Below are 20781 nucleotides of genomic sequence, written 5' to 3' on the forward strand. Positions count from 1 at the left end.
ATCTCTTGTGTTTGAAGTATGTAAGATTTTAATTCAAGTTTGCTTTTAAAACCATTATTTAAAAGCACTTAAAAAAACAATGCATCTTTTTGATGATATCAGTTTCATTCAAATAATTAAGATTTTTTTTTTTTTTTACAATTCTCAATAGTGTTTAATTTTAGGTGAAGTTTTCAGTTGTTTTTTTTTTTTTTCAGTCAGCAATTTTAGGTTTGCATTTTAGGTCTACATTTTAGGTGCAGTTCTGCCCTCTTGTGGTAAACATATGGAATGAAATGCAAAACGCTTTTTCAGATGCCCAGACAAATTTGATCTCTCATCTCAATATAAATTCAGTAGATTTGTTTGGATGATGTGATGAGTGCAATTCTAAAGTGTTTTGTTGCAATATCATCCTGACTAACCCTTAAGCTATAAACTTTTTTCGTAAGCTTAAAAAGACAAATTTATTGATTTGTGTGCTCGCTTCATCAGTTGCTCATCGAGTATCAACAATTCCCCTTTTACAGAAGTCTTTTACTCCAGCACGTTGTGTATTTTTGCTCCTTAATCATCTGAATCCCTGTGTTGAGGTTTGAACTCCGAGCGGTTGCTTGTCATTATTCACCTCTCTCTCCTGAATTTAAGATGTCTTTCAGTTTGCCAGAATAAGCTCCAGTGTGAACCAAACTTTATTAATCAAGGCCTTGACATGTAGTACTAGTTTGAAGCAAACATTGTAAGTCCAACACATTCAAATACATCTCCCAAGAGTTGGAAAACCAACTTTAGACTAGTTTACAAGCCGCTTATCTGTTGAAAGCATATTTTGATAGAAATCACTCCTTTAACATATTCAACTCATTAATCCTCTGTTGTTGAGCGATTTTTGACCAGCAAAAACATTCACATGATGCACACACGGCATCCATATGAGCTATTGAATAAAACCGCTCACAAAGCAAATTCCTCAGCTGTTTGTTTTCATTTCGCTGTGCCGGTCCGTTGTGTGCTCAAAACAACACATGGGATTTACATGCAAGATGCAGAGCACTGTTTGGACATCCTTTATCGATGATCTGATTTCCTGTTAAAACATCATCAGAATGCAAAATGTTTTGGCCCTGTTCTTTTATAAGACTCTTGTAACTGTCCTCCTGTGGTTAATGTAGCAAATTTGAAGTGTTTGATAAATTGCTACCCTGGGGTTCAGCACTAGTTTTATGACTCCGAATCATCATTAAATGTGTGAACCACTATGCCTCAATGGCCATATTGAAAACAGAAAACCGTGCAGGCTAACTCAAGACACTGGGGTTAAATTGGAGACATTTGTAGTGAATGCTTTGGTGTGGGTTGTGAAGCTGTTGCGTACTGCATTCATTAAAGTTTCCATTCTTATGATAAACATTCTAGTCTTATGAAGCTCAGTTAGTAGTGGTTCACATTTCATTTTATTTGGTTAAATTTTGGTTACATGTTTTAATTGATTTATATCACATTATATATTTAAATTTATATTTATAAATGTATATAAAATGTATATTTATTTTAAATTATTTATATATATATATATATATATATATATATATATATATATATATATATATATATATATATATATATATATATATATATAGTGTGTGTGTGTAAGGGCAGATTTTTTTTAAAGCATATTTCATAAATTTATTGCATTCTGAAGCACAATATAAACAGACTTAAATGAGATATTTAAAAAAGAACTGATCAAAATTAGACAACACTTCCAGATACCTAAATGGCCCTTTCAACCATTGCAAGAGAAGTTGGTCATTCCAAATCTGTGATTTCTTGAATATTGCAGCTTTAGAAATGACAATCATTCAAATTGCCAAAAAGGCTGTTTGTCCATACATGCATGAAAAGAAAAGATAATGCAAAGACTCTCATTAGGGAATCGGTTCAACACTGCAGCTGGAATTGCTTGCAAGTTCCGTGCTGAACAGAGTAAGGATATGTCTTGGTATGTTTAAGTGAAGTTGGACAGAAAGTGCACTGTGCAGTGACCAAACCTCTCATCAACAGAAAGAATCAAAAGACTAGGCTCACCCAGGAGTATGTTGTGAGGGCAGAGGAGAACTGGTCCAAAGTTCACTTGTGATTAGAGCAAGTTTAATTTATTTGGGTCTGATGGGAAACATTTTGTTCGGTGTCAGACCATAAAGAAGTCAGTGAAAGATGGAGGAGGAAGTGTCATGCTTTGGTGGATCTTTCTAAGAGTTGGGCCTCTAATACAGATTAATGGCAACATGAGGTTCCTTTCCTACAAGCATCTCTCAATCACCCTCTAATTTTCATACAAGACTATGTCCCCGTCACGCTGCAAATGGGGTAAAGCAGTTCCTTGTAGCTAAAAACACTGAAGTAATGAAATGGCTGGCCCAGAGTCCTGATCAAAACCAGATTTAAAAAAAGATCACACCAGCGCAGTGTGAGAAACTAGTGATATCCTGCAGCCGCAGCACCGAAGTCATTCAAAGCCACGGCCTCTACACTTCCTACTCATTTATGACAGCTGTAACCCTCCAGAAGCTGTAATCTTCTTTCGTGCAACAGTGGTTACTGTTCTCTAATTTTGATCACTGTGTTTTCCACAAAATTATGTTTCGTTGTTGTCGTTGAAATTCTCTGGTTATTTTGTAAAACAAGTAGGTAGAACAGTGGTAATCCTTTACATTTTGAGTGTTGAATATTAACAATATTTAAGAAAAAAAATGTAGTATTTATGGATTGTTCTCTAATTTTGATCTCCACTGTATACACACACTCTCACAAACAATGTATAATTATCATTTCTTATTTTAATTTGATTACCTTTTTTAAAAATACATAATTAAAAATTGAAATACACATGTATATACACATACATACACTGCATAAAAGTATTGGAAATTAATAAAAAAAAAATATATATATATATATATATATTTCTGTTAGTTCATTTCTCTCGGTTTATGTCAAATTAATTTTGATAAGTCGCACCTGACTATAAGTCGCAGGACCAGCCAAACTATGAATAAAAGTGTGACTTTTAGTCCGGAAAATACGGTGTATATATATAAAGTTACATTTATTTTGGTTACATTTATATATACACCAATGCATTCTTCTCTTACATAATTGTTTTATTTGTTTTATCTCTCTGTCTGGTATGAACATTGTTCCATGTAAGATATCCGACCTAGTCAGACAGGTCAAGGTTCTTTATTATTGCCATAAAACACACCTGATTGTTAAGTTACCAGGAATTAATGAAGAAATAAGGAATTTGGAGGAGTTCTTAAGGAGCGGCTGAATCCCATTTTCCCCTCTAACTTGTCTAAACTACATTATGCAAAGACAGCACCTGCACTGCTTTTCTGGATTTCAGTGTGCTGAGGAGTCCTCTGTCACAAAAATTTCTGATAAGTGGGAAAAAATATCCATACTGTTCATGCCTGACTGTTGGCTTTTAATGTAAACATGATAAATCTTTAAAATGTCTTACAGGTTTGGAATGTGAGGGTGAGTACATGAGGTCATTTATTTTTGGGTGAACTCTCTATTTATCTGTCATTCCCCTTGAACACATAGCTTTGGCTTTGACAGGATGCAGGGGATTCATGACAGGATACACTTGTTTCCGCCTCTCAGCAGCAGTGGAGTTTTGTGTTGTGTAACTCCCTAAATATTGCAAGTCCGTCTCAGCGACAGCTGAACATGTGTGTTGTCTCTCGGGTGAAGTCTGACATCTGAAGGCCTTTCTGATTTCTCTCAGACCATTTCTGTACCCCTGTTAATTGCATATGATGACATCACTCACAGTCCATGATCCCCAATTTTTTAGTGTAAATGAGAACATTCTCCTAAAGTAATTGTTTTCTTGTTCTGTTGAATCAGGAAGGTCGCCAAGCTGTAATTGAAGTTGTGATTCTCCAGAGAGGATCGTCTTTGTTCATTTCATTCTCGGATTTTTTCCCCCTTCAGTACCCCATTCTGGGAGCAGTATCCTCCATCCGACCCGAGAGCCCCATTGATTCCATTATCCGCTGGATGAGATCCAGACTCTGTCAGTTAAAGCCTTCTGCTGTAGTGGAGGACGTGCTGAGTGACCCGCTGTATCTCTTTCTCAGAGGCCCTTGTATCCTTGACCTTGAGCGTATGAGATATGATCGCTCTCACTGCTTTCCCAAAAGACTTGACACTAATTTATCTGCCACCCTGCAAGGACTAAGCCTGTATCTGCCAGAGCCCAGGGCCCACAATTTTCTTACAGGTTTGTTTCTGTATTAAAATTAAAATAAAATTACAGCATCTGTATGTATTTTTATGTATTTTTTGCAACTCAGTAGAGCCCCCTACTGTTAAGTGAGTGGAATTCACGGTCGTAAATATATATCGCAGTTGTAATTACAGTTGTTAGTTGTAGGTACACTTGTGAATGTGTGGTTGCTGTAAAGCTATCCGCCTTTTTACCTGGAATTTTGTACCTATTTTTATTTTTTGATGTTTAACTTTTAATGCTTAATCACACTAATCAGAGCTATTTTGTATTTAGATGCCTCAATTTATAGTAACAAGCTTTAAAAAAAAATACAAGCATCATGTAAATTTAAACTCACATGATTTAGACAACCAACAATTTTGAATGTTTTTTTTTTTTTTTACACTTTATTTGTGTAAAGTGCCATATTTCTGTACAAAGTGTATCTTTCTGAACTCTTCACAGGCCAAGTACACTCTTTCTCCCATTCCCTTCATTTTTTCTTGTCACGTCTGCTTATTTCATGTGTCTCTGTGTATTTGAGAAATTGAAAACAGGCTGAGAGTGAGGCTGTCTTTCAGCACTTGCCTGCTTTCTGTGAACATCTGGTTTTGGGGAGAGGGGTGACCTCTTCAGTGGGAGCCCTTGTCTCCTCTGTCGGCACTGAGGGGTGCCAGAGCTGAGAGATGGACAGGGATGCCTATAGGAATACCATGAGCATTCCCTTTGTTTTGTTTTTAAGGACTCACTGGGAATTTTCAAAAAATTCTGGGCAATCTCAGAAACATATAACCAGTCAAAAGATTCTGTGCTTGAGTTGTTTTAATGCATGAAACAGGATTAGGTTGATATATCATAATTGTGTAGTTATGTATAATAATAATTATATGATATATGTATTTATTAGGTCTTTTCATGTCCACAGCATAAACTGTAAGGGACGAGTATTTCTGAAAAGCTGTTTAGGGTTAGATTTTTTCTCCAAATGTCCAGATTGAAGATTAATACTGTACAGTAGTAACCTGGTCATTTTTCCTGTTGAACAGGAAAACAGCAACTCTCTCTCTGCTCATCAAAAACTAATCGAAATTCCTCAGCCTTTACAAAGCGGCTAACGTGTGTGTATATGTGTATATATATGTACATTGAGAGAGCGTGATTACGACTGTTACAGCTGTCCTTCCTCATACAGGAACATCTCTGTGGAGAGAGACTCATGTTCAGCTTCCAAGAAGAGTGGAGAAAAAAATCACAGCTGGGAGTCAAAACAAACTTTGGCAAAACACAGCATCGACATTCCTTTCGAACTGAAGGCAGGCAAGCGCTGGTGTGCAATAATGTTTTTGCCATAAGATGTGTTGAAAACAATGTTCCGCCACACCCCAGTCATTTCATATGCTGCCAACCGATTGAACCGATGTCCTGTTGTTGTCATTGGCATTGGCTCCTGCGCAAAGGCAACTGCTGATTTAAACTGCTGGAAGACTGAATTTTCTCATTTAAAGGGAGAAAACACATTTGGTAAAACCATTACATCAAGGAAGCTGTGTTGAAAGAAACATGATTTTTCTTTCTTTTTAATCATTCATCTGTTCCACAGGTTACCAACGATGTCTTTTTGTTTTGGGACAAATGTGCAGCAAGTAATGCTAGACAAAATGTGTTATGTGGACAATAGAACATTTTGTTATGTAGTTGCTGAGGTGTTTCAAAATGTTTTTAGCATGCTGCTCTGCTGTTCTAGATGTTAAGGCATTCTGAAAGTTTCTTATGGTATTGTAAAGTCACATAGCAACACCCTGGCAACCACCTGGGACACCTTAATGGCATTCTAAGAACCTAAGTAAACATCTTAGCAACCACCCAGAACACCTTAGCAACATTCTAAAAACTTTTCTTTTTTTTGTAAGTTTGTAATGTGTTGTTGTAGTGTCCTGGGTGGTTTCTAGGGTGTTGCTATGTGGTTGATAATGTGTTTTGAGAGGTTCTTAGTGTATTGATAAAGTGTTTTAAGTGCATTCAAGGGGAACACACTAAGAATCTTACCAATAATCCTGACAACTCCCCAGAACAAATTAACAGTGAGAAGACAACTAACTACAGTTCTAAAAACTAAAAACACGCTAGGTCAAAAGAGCCCTTGTTTCTGTGACATTCTATTCCTTTAACATTCCTTTGATCTCTCTTACAATGTACAAGCAAGTTTGAATGCAAATTTTGTTAATGAAATGCATTATTATTATTTTTTTATAGCGTAGAATAAGATGCAAAATTTTTGGTCTTGTAGCATAACCCCTAACCCCATTAATATAATATAGTATTAAGTGAAGGATGATTTGCTGTCTTGATCTTTCATCTGTCCTGCAGGTTTCCAATTATGTCTTTTTGTTTTGGGACAAATTGATGTGCAATAATGCCGAACCATTAGCTAAAATATAAACTCAAGTCCTGCCGTGTGGCCATTAATGTCATGGTAAGCTTAAGAATTTCCAGTCCTCTGCTTTTCCACGTACTTGCTTCCTGCTCTCCCCGGTCTCTCCTGAGAGATGAGGGGGGCATTATTTGAGTTTCCTCTGTATCTTAAGAGAGCTTTGGTGTGGGTGGCTGGAAAAGTCTCCCTCGACATGCTATAATCAGAAAGCTAATCTTCAGAGAACCTAATAATCTTAGAAAAGCCCATCTTCATAAGACAGGATAAATGTTCAGATGTTAACACATCAGATGTTGACGAAAGCTATGTGTGCGTGTGCATGTGTGTGTGTGTGTGTGTGTGTGTGTGTGTTCCAGTATTGGCACTGCTCTGACTTATCAAACAACTCTTCCAGTCTTTATGAGTAAAACTTCCTGTTCTGAAGCACAGTGTGGTGAATATTGTTCTCATTTGAACTAAGTTGTTGCTGTTTGAATGTTTGTTGCCTCTCATGTACTTTATAAAGTATGACTCTCACTTTCCTGGAATCCTTTTCACTCAGGATCGTGAAAGAGAGAGTGTTTGGTGTTATACACACAAGCCAGAAGGCAACTTATGAAGCTTTGTGGTAAATGGCTATTTTTACTAAGCTTTTCCTCCGGCCTCTCAGTGAAGGATACTGCTACATGCTCATCATGGTCTTATGGGGGAAATGCTAAAGTCATGGAAGTCGTGGCCTCGTGGTTAGAGAGTTTGACTCCTAACCCTAGGGTTCGAGTCGGGCTGGAAATACCATGACTTAGGTGGCCTTGAGCAAGGCATCGAACCCCAACTGTTCCCCGGGCGCCGCAGCATAAATGGCTGCCCACTGCACCGAGTGTGTGTTCACGGTGTGTGTGTGTGTTCACTGCTCTGTGTGTGTGCACTTTGGATGGGTTAAATACAGAGCACAAGTTCTGAGTATGGGTCACCATACTTGGCTGAATGTCACTTTCACTTCACTTAAATAGTGATGGGAGCTGTCTGGATTTGGCCAAACCACATAGAGTGACAAACTGCCTTACAGGGTGCAATTGGCCCTCTTCTAGCCTCACCGCTATGAAACCAGGGTGGAGTACCGATGGCTTCTTTTGTCACAGTTTATGAGCAGAGATGCCAGTGTGAACTACTTTTTGCCAACCACCAAGGAGATAAATTTAGAGTCCATTCCGGTGGTCTGGCTCACAGAACTGATGTCTACTAAGCCTGGAGAAACAAACCTCTGCAGAATAATAAAAAATACATTACATATAGGTAGTTGACAAGGCATTATGTGGTCGCTTGATTTGGATGTATACAAAGGAGAAATGTGGTGGCTATGGTGTTTTAGGTAGTTGCCAATGTGTTTCGATGTGGTTGTTAAGAAAGGGATGTTCTTAGAATTCTTAGAATGTTGCTTAACATTGCTTTTTAGTGTGGTTACCAGGGAATTGTGGGGTTTTTATTTTTATTTTATTTATTTATTGGGTGTTTTATTGTTCACCTAACAAAAATGGTTGATTATGAAAATAATAGCAAGGAGATTTATGGTGTCATTCATATTTCTATGATAAATAGTAGTGATGCTTTTTAAAGCATGTGAAAAGAAATCTGTAATTTATGTACATAAAGCATATATGGGAGAGTTGGAGCACTGAAAGAAAGGAAAAAGCACAAGCTGTTGATGATTGCAGGCCAAGTTTTATTCTCTAAAGGTTGTATATATATATATATACTCTCAATAGCAGCATTTGTGTAATGTGAGAGTGTTTGGGAGAAGCCAGAACTATTTTCTGGGTGAGATATATGAAACACAATAAACGGCCATCTGCTGAAAGGGCTTGGACGGGATTTTATATGGTGTAATATTATATGCTATAAAAGAAGAACTGTTAAGAATTTAACAGTATGTTACAGAAGTGGCGGGTGGATATTGATACCAAATTCTACTCTCTAATTCACTCACTTCTTTGAAGCCTCTATTACGTTAAACTAATCCTTGTCCCATCTCAGAGACACACAAAGTTCAGTGAAATCATTGTCTTTGGGGAAATAGGGAATCGTTTAGAAATCCTGTGAAATCAGTAGAAATGAAATCCAGTTCTTATGATGAAATAGCAGTAACCATAACACAATAGGACTTCACAAGTGTCCCTTAAGCACTCAGAGAGCTTCAAAGTGTCCAGTCATAATCATGTTTTCTCTGGGGTCATCCTCGTGCTTTGCCATGAGTCATTGGGAGCATGTCTGCATGATGATGTTTTGTAGCCTAGGGGACCTTTTTACAGTGTGTGTGTGTGTGTGTGTGTGTGTGTGTGTCTGTGTGTGTGCGCACGCACATCTTTAAATTAAAAAAAATAAGGAGAGTAAGATATATATATATATAAAGTGAGTTAATTTCACATAAATTAAAACTTCTCATAAATTACTGTTCTAATACACAAACCCATTTCAAAATCTTAAAGTGCAGAACAAATGAACCATTTTTAATATGTTGTAATATTAATTGAATTTGTAATAGTGTTAGCTGAAGCTTTGACACGGTTTTCCCCAGAACATCTAGAATTTGGGGAAAATGCATAATTTATTAATTAGTGGCTGTTTTTCAGCCAAATAATTAGATTTTAAAAAATATTATTACTGACACATCTTACCCCAGTCTGCCATTATTATACTTGTTCTTGTGGAATAAATGTATATTGCCATTTTTGCTGTAGAAATTTACCTATAGTACGATTTTTATACGTTTATTTTGGACTTCTGTTTTTGTTTAGCCAGAATGCTGACTGTGGCATGTGATTTTGCACAGAAAATGAAGATTTTGGAGGTACCTACTTCGAAGAAAAAGGTATGTTTGTTTTGCACGCTTGGTGTTTTTATTATATGCAAACATAAGATTCCAGTTGAAACATTATGGTTATTAAAATACTGAATGAAAGTATGTTTTAATAACCTCTGTGAATGGTGTTTTATTTTCAAAAGCCAGAAGCTACTGTATGTTCATTTGTAAAAGATCCCCTCCATTTCCTGTCATAATGCATGCATTTGAAATATGTGACAGCAGCTGTATATCTGTAGGGTTTTATGGAAGCTTTGCAGACGGTTCAGATGAAGAAGTCTGAAATAACAAAAACAGAGAAACTGTTTCTGAAGTCCATAAAATTAATGTTAATTCCATTCAGCTACCAAAACAGGGTGGATTTGATTTGGATTGCATGCAACGGCATAGCACTTTTGAAATATTTTTTTTGGATTACAAAGCCAGAGAATGCAATACAGTGGAAAGTTCAAGTATCTCTAGTATGAATATGTGATTTATATGAAGCTGGACTGAATATGCAAACAATTTTCATTGCATAATGAAGAAATTTGCAGAAGAGCAACCCAATGAGACTTTTGGGAGGAGGAATGGAAACACATGACCTCTCTAAAAGGAAGGCAGTGAACTCTTTGCATTAGCCAAAGTCACAATTATTTTACCTTCTTCTCTTTTGGAATGTTTTAGTCACTTGGCACCAGCCCTGGACTTGAATTGCTCAGCCTGGGCTTTGGTGCTGAAAACCTTTGTCGTATTAATGAACTGTAAAGGATGAAAGTGTTGCTTCTGTTATATATTAGCTGCCCCACATGCCTCAATCTACTTCTCTGCATAGCCACCAGCTCAATATACTGCAACATATGGGCATTTTAGCAACAGGAGGAGCATTTCAAAATCCTGACACCAGTGAATTCAGAGCATATTAGACCAGTAGGTCCCATAAATAGTTCCCAATAAGACCAGGAACATCCACTAAGAAAGTAAACTTTCAATTCATCAAGTGGAGGAATGGAGGTAGTTTGTTTCATTTGAACCGTTGCATCGTTTGAATTGATTCCAAGCATATAGCTCAGTTTGTTTATGTTGATGTCGGCTGCATGTATAGTTTCCCCTCAGACGTAGTTGTTTACAGCTTGTTCTAAGTCAGTGGAGCCCAGACAGGTGGAAGGAAGTTATTTTTTTCCGCTTTAGCATCAGCTGTGTTTACACTTGAACTCATAAATAGGCCCCACACCCCTCTGGAGGTCTGGATGAACATAAACCCTGTAGTATCTCCCAGAATCAGTATTACATGTTTCTTTTTAAGGGTGCATATCGTGCTTTTTTGTTTTTACCTTAGTTAATCTCTCCAACAGAAAACACTGCCTGAAACATTTGGTTTGTAATTCCATTCCCAGCCCGACCGATCTTTTTTAAATTAGTATGGGCGCATAGTAGGCTACACTCATTACAGAATTGTAATGGCCATAATTGATCAAATTCCACACATCTTCTCACCCATGTGTGTTCGTGTTAAATATTTTGGCTAATAGGATTATGCTTTCAGATTCTAAACTTAACTGTAGTACTCTTTTCAACACATACTGTATGTACTATTTCTGCAGAATTCCACAGATTTTGTCCACAAAATGCGAGAATGCTATTTGGGCCTATACTGATGGGTTTTAAATGTGTAATAAAGCTAGCTTCATGCAAACTTTGTCATGGTGATTGAATGAGGCTGCTCAGTGTAGCCTGTGAGCTGAACCATCTGCTTCATTCCACAGTGTGTAGAGAGATAAATCTGCTATCCATCACGGAGCTGCGTGATCCATCTAACCTCTGAACCACAGCTGTGTGACTGGAATGAGCTGTGAATGAAGATGTGTCTGTCATGACTTTTTGGAGAATTTCAGGTTTGGAATCATAAAAGTAGTATAGAGTTGAAATGTCTCATTTGCATCCCTTGTTCATGACCATAGAAAGCAAACAGCATATGATTGAAAAACCTAGGAGGGGTTCATGGTTGATAAATGGTATGTTGATTTTTTTCCCCTGTGAGATATAAACAGCCTGACACAGTAAATGCAGATTACAAGCCAAGGAGATAAGTTAACGCGGCAGCATTACTTTACTTAAAATATTAATGCTCCACTATATGTACAACATATCTTTTAACCATGTTTGGCAGGCTTGTGCGAATGTCTACTTTGTTTGTGATGAAAGGGCCCTTCAGAATATGTACACACTCTTCCAAATTTTGTAGTCTGTAAGATTTTCAAAATAATTTTGAAAAAATTGTCTTATGCTTATATCAAGGCTGAATTAATTTGACCAAAATACAGTACATTTTGAAATATTATTTAAATTATACAATTGAAAAAATCAGTTTGATGTTGAAATCTGAAGGATTAAATTTCTATTTGTTTGTCTATGCAAAGTTATTATGTTGCTTCAGAAAACACAGTACACCAGTCTTTTTGTATGGACTCATTTCACAGTACCATTATGACCTTTTTGAAAGTTCTTTTGACTTTGATAATATGAACAAAACAGTTCAAAACATCTCATGCATTCTACAACAGAGAGAAAGACATAAGTTTGGAATGATGTTAGGGTGAGAAAATAACGAGAGTATCTTCATTTGTAATGAACTATCCCTTGAAAATCTCACTTTTCATTGCTTCAAACTCTTTTAATTCTTCAGATGTGTTTTTCTAATGGTGACATGGTTAAAACAAGCATTTCAGTGTAAAACAGAAGCTGTGGAAAAGTCAGCTGTGCATGTTTGTTCTTGCTGAGTAGCTGTTTCAGATGGAAGGGGGAATAATGATTAGTCATTCCATATTACAGTGGTGTTTAAGGTGTCCTAACCTGTGTGAAAGGAGAAAGGAAAGCGTTTGACTGATGTTTATGCCATAGACAGATGTGCAGACAAATGGCACCCTTTCAAAAGAAACAGATCCATCTAGGTGTGTGCAGGTAATCACAGACTACATTTGTATTTTAACCAACACGATATGCATGTATCATTCAGGAACCTCATAAAAAGATTAATCATTGTAAACGCAACCTGACACAGCCATTGTTTTATAGTAATGTGACATTTCAGGGTGAGACATAATATAGGATTTAAAAAAATATATGGTGGGACTAGATTGTAAAAAGGGTCTCTGTATGACAGGAGGATGAAGAAAAAGACGATAAAATAAGTTAAGAGCTAAAGCAGATAATTGCACAAAATTATCAATTTAAACACGTTATTTCTTTGGAATGTTGTGCACCAAGAAATCATCCACAATGACATTTGAAACTAGTAGGGGAAAAATACAGGTTTTCCATTTTAGCTCATATCTATGGTTTTCTTTTGATGCAGATTAGATAAAGAAAATGAAACAGGCCTTTGTGTGACAATACGTTCGGTTTTAATAATAGAAAGACTCCTGGGAATACTTAACCATGAGATAAACTAATTAACTGGCAGTGGCTAATGATCGTGGGTTTGCTGTGTGGTTACTGCAATCCCAGAGTCCTGTGGTCTAGCTCAGATTGTTTATTTTAATGTTGATGAGTCACTTGTAAAGAAAGTGGAGGGCATGGCAGTGGTTTGACTGCATCATGACACATGTTCCTGTTGTGTGTAGCAGGAACTTATTGTGTGGATATGTTTGAATTTGCATTCGTTTTGTATGAACCATAACCAGTTCATCTTGAAATGAAAGTTTGAGGTCAATATAAAGTCCATTTTTATGTATGTGTTTTTTTAAACTACAAGATATGGAAGCTGTTTTGGCTACAGAGTAAAAATAAATAAAGAAGGTAATCGTGTCTTTTTGTATCACAATTCTTAGTTTATATTTCACAATTTGGAAACATTTCCCAAATTTCTCACAATTTACACATTGCAATTCTTTTTGTTTTCTTCTCGCAGTTGCACGTTTATATCTCAATTCTGACTTGAATTTTCTGAATTCTCAGTTTATATGTCACAATTCTGAGACTCAGAACTTTGGGGGGGGGGGGGGGGGGGGTGTTGTGATATCTCATCAGTGTGTTTTGTGTCAGATGTTGGGCTTTACTGGCCCTCGGGCAGTGTGTGAGCAACACTAACCTAATGCTAACCTGCAGTAAAGCTGCCAGCCTGGCTCCTCTTGACTTGCCCCATCAGCACACCCCTGTAATATCGCAAAAGAACATCATTCACACACTGACTGCCCTCTGCCTGCCCTTGATTACCCATAAATCTGCAGTGCTGCTTGTATTTTATAGTGCTGCTGCTGCTCAAGACTAAACATGCCACATGCACAGGATTTTGCTTAAAACACCTTCTGTTCTTACTTTCTGAAGCTGTAATGTTTCCTTTTTTAAGAAAACAAATAATAAGAAAATAAGTGACATTCTGAACAATTTATTTTTATTTTTTTGGTAATTGACATTATACAAGAATTTTTGTCAGTTGAGTTTAACTTGTACTGAAGCAGGATTACTTCTTTAATTTTATGTGGGGGGTATTATGTTTTTTGTGCTCCAAGAATGTGTCTTCTCACATCATGAGAAATGAGAATTAATAAAAGAGAATTGAACCTGCCAGGTATACAATTACATTCTGCATCTGCAAGAACGCTCTTTGGGTGACAGGAGTCAGACAGTAAGTCTATCTACTTGTATACAGTGCACTATAGCACAAAGAAAAGGATTGTGAGTTTTTACAATGAGGATGTCTGTGAGGCCAGGCATCCTTTGGGAGGACAGAGGAACCAGGAAGCAAAGCAGCAGAGCAGCAGAGCGTGGAGTTCGAGGGTGATTGGTGATGAAAATTTGACATCTGCTAGCCAGGCTGTGTCCCATGAGGGTAACCATCAAGATTTGGGGGTTTGAGTCACCCAAAAATAATAATTCTGTTCTTATTTACCTATCTCAGGAAAAGGCCTCCTTTGATTCCACATTAACTACTATGATATAATCATCAGGAAAAATACTGAAAGTCATTCACAATGTTTGATAGATTCTTTTTGCTTCTAATACACAAAAACTTATTTTTAAATAATTGTGCCAATTATCTCCAGTCATCAAACATTTGAATATATAATATATTACATTTTAAAATAAGAAATTGAAAATTACTCAAAGCAAACATTAAATTGTACTTATTGAAATAAAAATGTCATGATATCATGACTTTTATGGAAAGTGTATAATTAGAATTAGTCCCGTTCATACCTGTTATGTTACACCAGTTACAAATTTTGATGTAAAAATATTGTTTTGATTTTACTGACATCATATTTGATGAAGCGACACTGTCTTTTTGGTTAACGGGAGTTTTTTCTCCATTTTTTTTTCACTGATAAACTGCTTTGATTTGCAAGTGAAGGCCATTACACTGACCTTTTTTTATTACATATATATGACAATTTTTCCCCTTGACTTTTCCTGAGACTGTGCCTCATAATAAAACCTATTTAGCAGCTATAAAACTGCAACAAAACAATAAAATGCATAATGAGTTTCTGCAGAATGGCTGCCTTGATAAAGCCAGAAGCTGATAAACTGGCACATTACCCTAGAACCTAGAGCTCAGTGCAGCGATTGTTCCTGTCACTTCCTTTAGGGGGGGGGGGGGGTCTGCAAGAACTAGACATAACCAGTGATTTCAAACTGTCTTGGACTGGTTTCTTGTTGACAAATTAACTTGTTTACTCTTTAACCAAATTACAGCCCAGAATGCCACAAGGCATCCGCAAATAGTGTTTCCCTCGGAGTAGAGACTTAGTGACTCCCAGCTGTGGCATTTTTATTTGTATTTTTTTTTGGCAAGATTCATTTTAGGTTCTGTACATCTCTAACAGTGCAGTATCACGCAGATATAACTATATATACTGTAACAGTATAACTCTCAGAGAATGGAGCTTTTTCTCCGGTCCTGCTCAGCAATGAAATCTGCCCCAGTGCTTGCTAGTGAGCACTATAGAAACATCTTGTTTGTTGTTAGTGGTATTTAATTAATCTTGTGGCAAATATGACCTTCTGGTGAAGATATTTAGATACATTATGTTCATTTGTCTTTGAGATTCTTTTATTGGATTTTACCCATGTATTGTATTTTGTTTGCATGGCTGAAACTATTCATTTTGCCTTAAGGCATAGCTTTTTAATGCAAGGTTGGACCAGGTCACTAATGCAAACGCTGTGGGAGATGTGGGAGAAGTAAAAATTCTACCCTATAATTTCAAGCCTATGTTGCCTGTTTTTTTTTATTAAATGAAGTTTATTATTGTTTATATTATTGCGACTGGTATTATCAAGAAAAATGAAAGTGGGGTGGGTGCGTTCTAAAGCCAGCAGGTTCATAATATATTCTAGTATCCAGTATGTTTAATTGCTTTCTATTTTGTACTAAGATTTCTTTTTCTCACGATGCAGCACACATTTTAATATTTTTAAGCTGGCAGTTCTTTTACCAGAGATCTTTTGAAATAAAGCACAGATGTGTCTATATCACGAGAAGTTGTTAAACAGAAAGACACCTCTCTTAGCAGTCTCTCATGTCACCGGCCTCCGGCTCCTCACAAGATCTTCAGAGAAAGTTGCTCTAGATGAGGATGGAGTAACATGGCTGGCTGCCAGAGGCTAGTGTTAGTATTAGCCCTCTGTCTCTTGAGACTAGTAGAGTTAATATAGTCTCAATATTTATTACCGGCAGAAGTAACACAGCACAGAAGCATAGTTGAGGTCTCTTGCATCTCATAGAGAGAACAGAAACAATAAAGAAATGTTTTAGCAAGCTTATTCATGAAAAATAAAACCGGTATTTCTGAAACTTACCCTCTTGAAAAATGTCTTTCAGTATATACTCAGCTGCCTTTCATTCACTGCTGGCATAATTACAGGTTTAGCCTTGTGATTTTGTGACACCAGAGCCCCATTAAGTGCTGATGATGGCAGCCCCAGCGTTCCTACAGCTGGAGCCTCAAGGCTGACTGGAGAACTGGAGAACTACACAAGTCAAGTCAAATTAAGTCAACCTTTACGCTTTATACAGTACTAATTGTGTCAAAGCAGCTTTACAGTGTCAAACAAGAAAATAGTTGGTCAATAATGCAAGAAGACAATAACAAAGAGTCATTTGTCCAGATAAAGTCAGTTCATTGACAAATCAATGTTCAGTGTTGTGATCATCCAGTTCAGCTCTCTTCCAGTAGTGTCTGTGCAATCAGTCAAGCGTCCCCGACTAAGCAAGCCAAAGGCGATGGTGGCAAGAAACCAAAACAAAAAGGGAGAAACCAGGCTCATTCAGGGGGCCAGTTCTCCTCTGGCCAGACGACACACAACTATTACCATTACATTTGTAGTGTTTTTGTGTGTTTTGTGGAATGTACAGTATCTCTTAGGTCGCTTTTTTTTCTTCACTGCCAACATTTCACCTTATAAAAACATCTCGGGGCAGTTTAAATTGTATTTAAGCACTCTTAAGGGAACATTTGCCTTTTTATTTTTTTTATTTTTATGAGGCTTGTGGTAGGATCGCTTGTGAGTCTGTGTTACTTATTACTTTATCAGTTATGTCTTTGCCAAACAGCTTGAAAAAATAAGTTGGTTAGGTTACTATCACTATTAATGCTCATTCTAACAAATGCTTAACTTTAACATTTGTGGTGCTTAATATTTTTGTGGAGGCAGCAATATTTTTTTTTTTGGTCAGGATTCCTAGAAAAACAGAGAGATAGATTTATAGATTTTTTTTTTTTTGTAACAGTAGAAGTGCATTTTCTGTTGCTTTTGATCAATTTAATGCATCCTTGCTAAATAATAGTAAAAGGAAAAAAAAATTATTTTATATATATATATATATATATATATATATATATATATATATATATATATATATATATATATATATATATATATATATATATATATATATATATATATATATATATATATATTAGTGCTGGGCAACGATTAAATATTTTAATCGCGATTAATCGCATGATTTTCTGCGATTAATCGCGATTAATCGCAGCATGCGCAAAATTCAATAATGAAATCAAAAGTAGTGTATTGTGTAATTTTATTCTTTCAAAGTTCTACTGTATGAACAAAAGTGCAATACAATTTTGTTTGTCAAAACTTTAAACAAATAAAGTGCTTTTTTACAACAGTTAAAAGTTAGTAGCAGTTAACATTTCTTGTAAATCTTAACTTAAACATTAATGTAATCAAATTAAATATAACATTAACGTATAAATAAAACATTAATGTTTTATTAAATAAAACATTAAAGTTTTGTTTAGTTTGTAATATATATATATATATATATATATATATATATATATATATATATATATATATATATATATATATATATATATATTTAATAATAAATATAATAATAATTATATTTAACTGCCCCCTTCCGAGCAACAACATCAATTTGTATTGAGATGATAAAGAGAGACATTTTGCTGAAACGTGTGCTAAACATTTTATTCCTGTTGCACATCAGTGGGACATTTCAAATAAGTCAGCACACTTAGCACAGATAGCGCAAGAAATATGATAGCTGCTGCGAGACATCTGCTTTTTGAACACGCCCTCTGCAACGCGCACAGTCTCCAGCGTTCTGTCATAGTATCTCTGCACAACAGCGCGTTTGACAACGTCCTGGCCAAATGCAGAAAGGTTGTTGGCCATTTAAGCACAGTGCAGCGAGTGCTGCAGAATTAGAACAAAACAAATTGAACTTAGACAAAAGAAGGAGTCGCTTATACAAGTCATTCCAACCAGATGGAATTCGGCTCTGGACATGATTTTCTGTTTTGCGCGCTAGCTCATCCCAAGCAGCAAGTAGCCTACTGATAAACATCCCACCCCTCCTGTGACCCATGGTTTGTGTTGTATTCGGTTGTTTTATTACAGTCTAGCTATGTGTAGTGAAACGCAGTGAGCAACGGACTTTCAAAATAAAAAGTACGTTAACGCGCGATAAACTAATTGTCGGCGTTAATTAATTAATGCGTTAACGCGATAAAAACGCGTTAACTTGCCCAGCCCTAATATATATATATATATATATATATATATATATATATGTATATATATATATATATACACACACCCATAACAAACTCCTCTTTATTTTCCTTTAAAACCAAACTCTCTAGCATCAAATAAAATAAATACTTTTTGAAGGCCTTCATGCTTTCACAATATTTCTACAATCAGAAAAGAAGGAAATGAAGGAGGGTTGTGAAAGTATTTAAGATCTTTGAGAAACCGGGGTCTTGGCCATGTGTATGAATGGGGGGAAGGAGGACTCAGCGATTCTTGGCTGCTGGGGTGTTGAACTGTTTATGTTTATGAACTGTTATGAGCTTGATGACTTTTGCTATAAACAACATCTGCTTATGATGTATGTGGCAGTTTCTTACAGGGGCTAATGTGGGAAAAACTTATTATGTAGGCCTATTTATATGTTTCATCCTTATAGAAGAGGGTGGAGGGAAATGTAATCGGTCTATAGGCATTAATTTGGTTAATTAGTAGGTAAGAAGTTACTAGAATTCTCTGGCACATATTTGTGCATCAAAAAACCTCTCCATCCCAATTCTTGTTTTTAAAGATTTTAGTGGCAAGATAACATTGTCTGAGTAAGATGTCAAAGTCAGTCATGATTTTGTTTAGCAGAAAATGAAGGAAATGAAAGATTGACTCTAAAAATGTTGTGATGCATTCACCAAGCTAAAAGAATATTTTTAAACACACTGAATACGTTTGAATTGTACACATCTTAATCATTTAATTGGTGCAAATATATTGCAAAATGCATTTGTAAAGTAATTATTATTTCTGTTCTGTCTGTAGATTTAATCGTTTTTCTTGATTCAACAGAGCCGTGTTGAACTTCCTCCAGGAATCCTTGGCATTCATCTCAGCGCATGGTATTTTTCTATCATACACACATCTGAAATAGAATACATATTCTTCACAGCTGCAATTATATCAGTCAATTATCAGATTAGCGGTTGGCTGGAAAAGTAGTAACTACTCTACAGGAAACTGCTCTCAATTAAAGAGCTAATTGTAAAAGGAGACAGTATAGTGGCAGAGCTCACTAGTGTGGACTGCATTATATTATATTATATTGGGTGAAATTGGTTAAATTTGCCTGTCTTGAGTTTTTATTTTTATTCTGCATAGAAGTCATACAGTTGTTCAGATATTATTGAAGTCTTAAAAAGTTTGGGGTCTTTAAGGGTTATTATTATTATTATCATTATTATCCTTTTTTATTATTATTAAGCTGATCAATGGCAGTAAACACATTCAATTAATAATGTTATAATAAATAAAAAAAATCAAATAAATGCTGTTCTTTTGAACTTTGTATTCATCAAAGAAAAAAAAACTTTTTTCTACAAATCTATTAAGCAGCACACAGGTGTTTTAAACATTGATAATAATAAGAAATGATTTTGAGCACAACATCATTAGAATGATTTCTGAAGGATCATGTGACACTGAAAACTAGAGTAATGGCTGCTGAAAATTTAGCTGTGCCATCATAGAAATAAATTATTTAGAAACACATTCTTAAATACTGTATGTTTAAATTAGCATATTTAGCAATAGTACTGTTTTTACTGTAGTTTTGATCAAATGCCTTGGTGAGCTTAAGAAACTTTTTTCTAAAATTCAAAATCTGACCTCAAACTTTTGAACGTATATTATGCTGTGTTGATACATAATGATACACAGCAGATGTACATAGAATTAGATAAATAGATACATCAAAAATCTCGTTTTGCAAAAAAAAATAAAAAATAAAAAAATTATAATAATCTAAAGGGACAAATAAGTAAAAGTTGTGTAGATCTCCATTCCATATCTCAAGCAGTGTTAACTGAAGTACTGGTGTAGTGTTAGCTAACACACCTGGTGTGCTTTATCACCTCATTTCACCTCAGTTATGGTCTCAGCAGACAAGCACGATCTTGCCTGTGATATCCTCCTGTCTGCACCACCCATTATAGCAGCTTTCTCCCATAAACACATCTGTGCATCTTCAGACCTCATGGCCTGCTTTGGACAAATATGCCAATGATAAGTGCACATCGCCCCACTCATTCATTAAGCTTTGGATGTTCTTGTAATTTACTCCTTAGTGTTAAATGGGAGCGACAGGTCCAGCACAGACAGCCTTCGCCTCCCACTGGTCTTTCTCCAATTTTGCTCCCCCATGCTCCCTACTGGCTTCGAAGAGCCGCTGCACTGGAGTGGAAATCAGCCCATGGG

This window comes from Carassius gibelio, chromosome A16 (assembly GCF_023724105.1).
Source record: "Carassius gibelio isolate Cgi1373 ecotype wild population from Czech Republic chromosome A16, carGib1.2-hapl.c, whole genome shotgun sequence".
NCBI lineage: Eukaryota > Metazoa > Chordata > Actinopteri > Cypriniformes > Cyprinidae > Carassius > Carassius gibelio.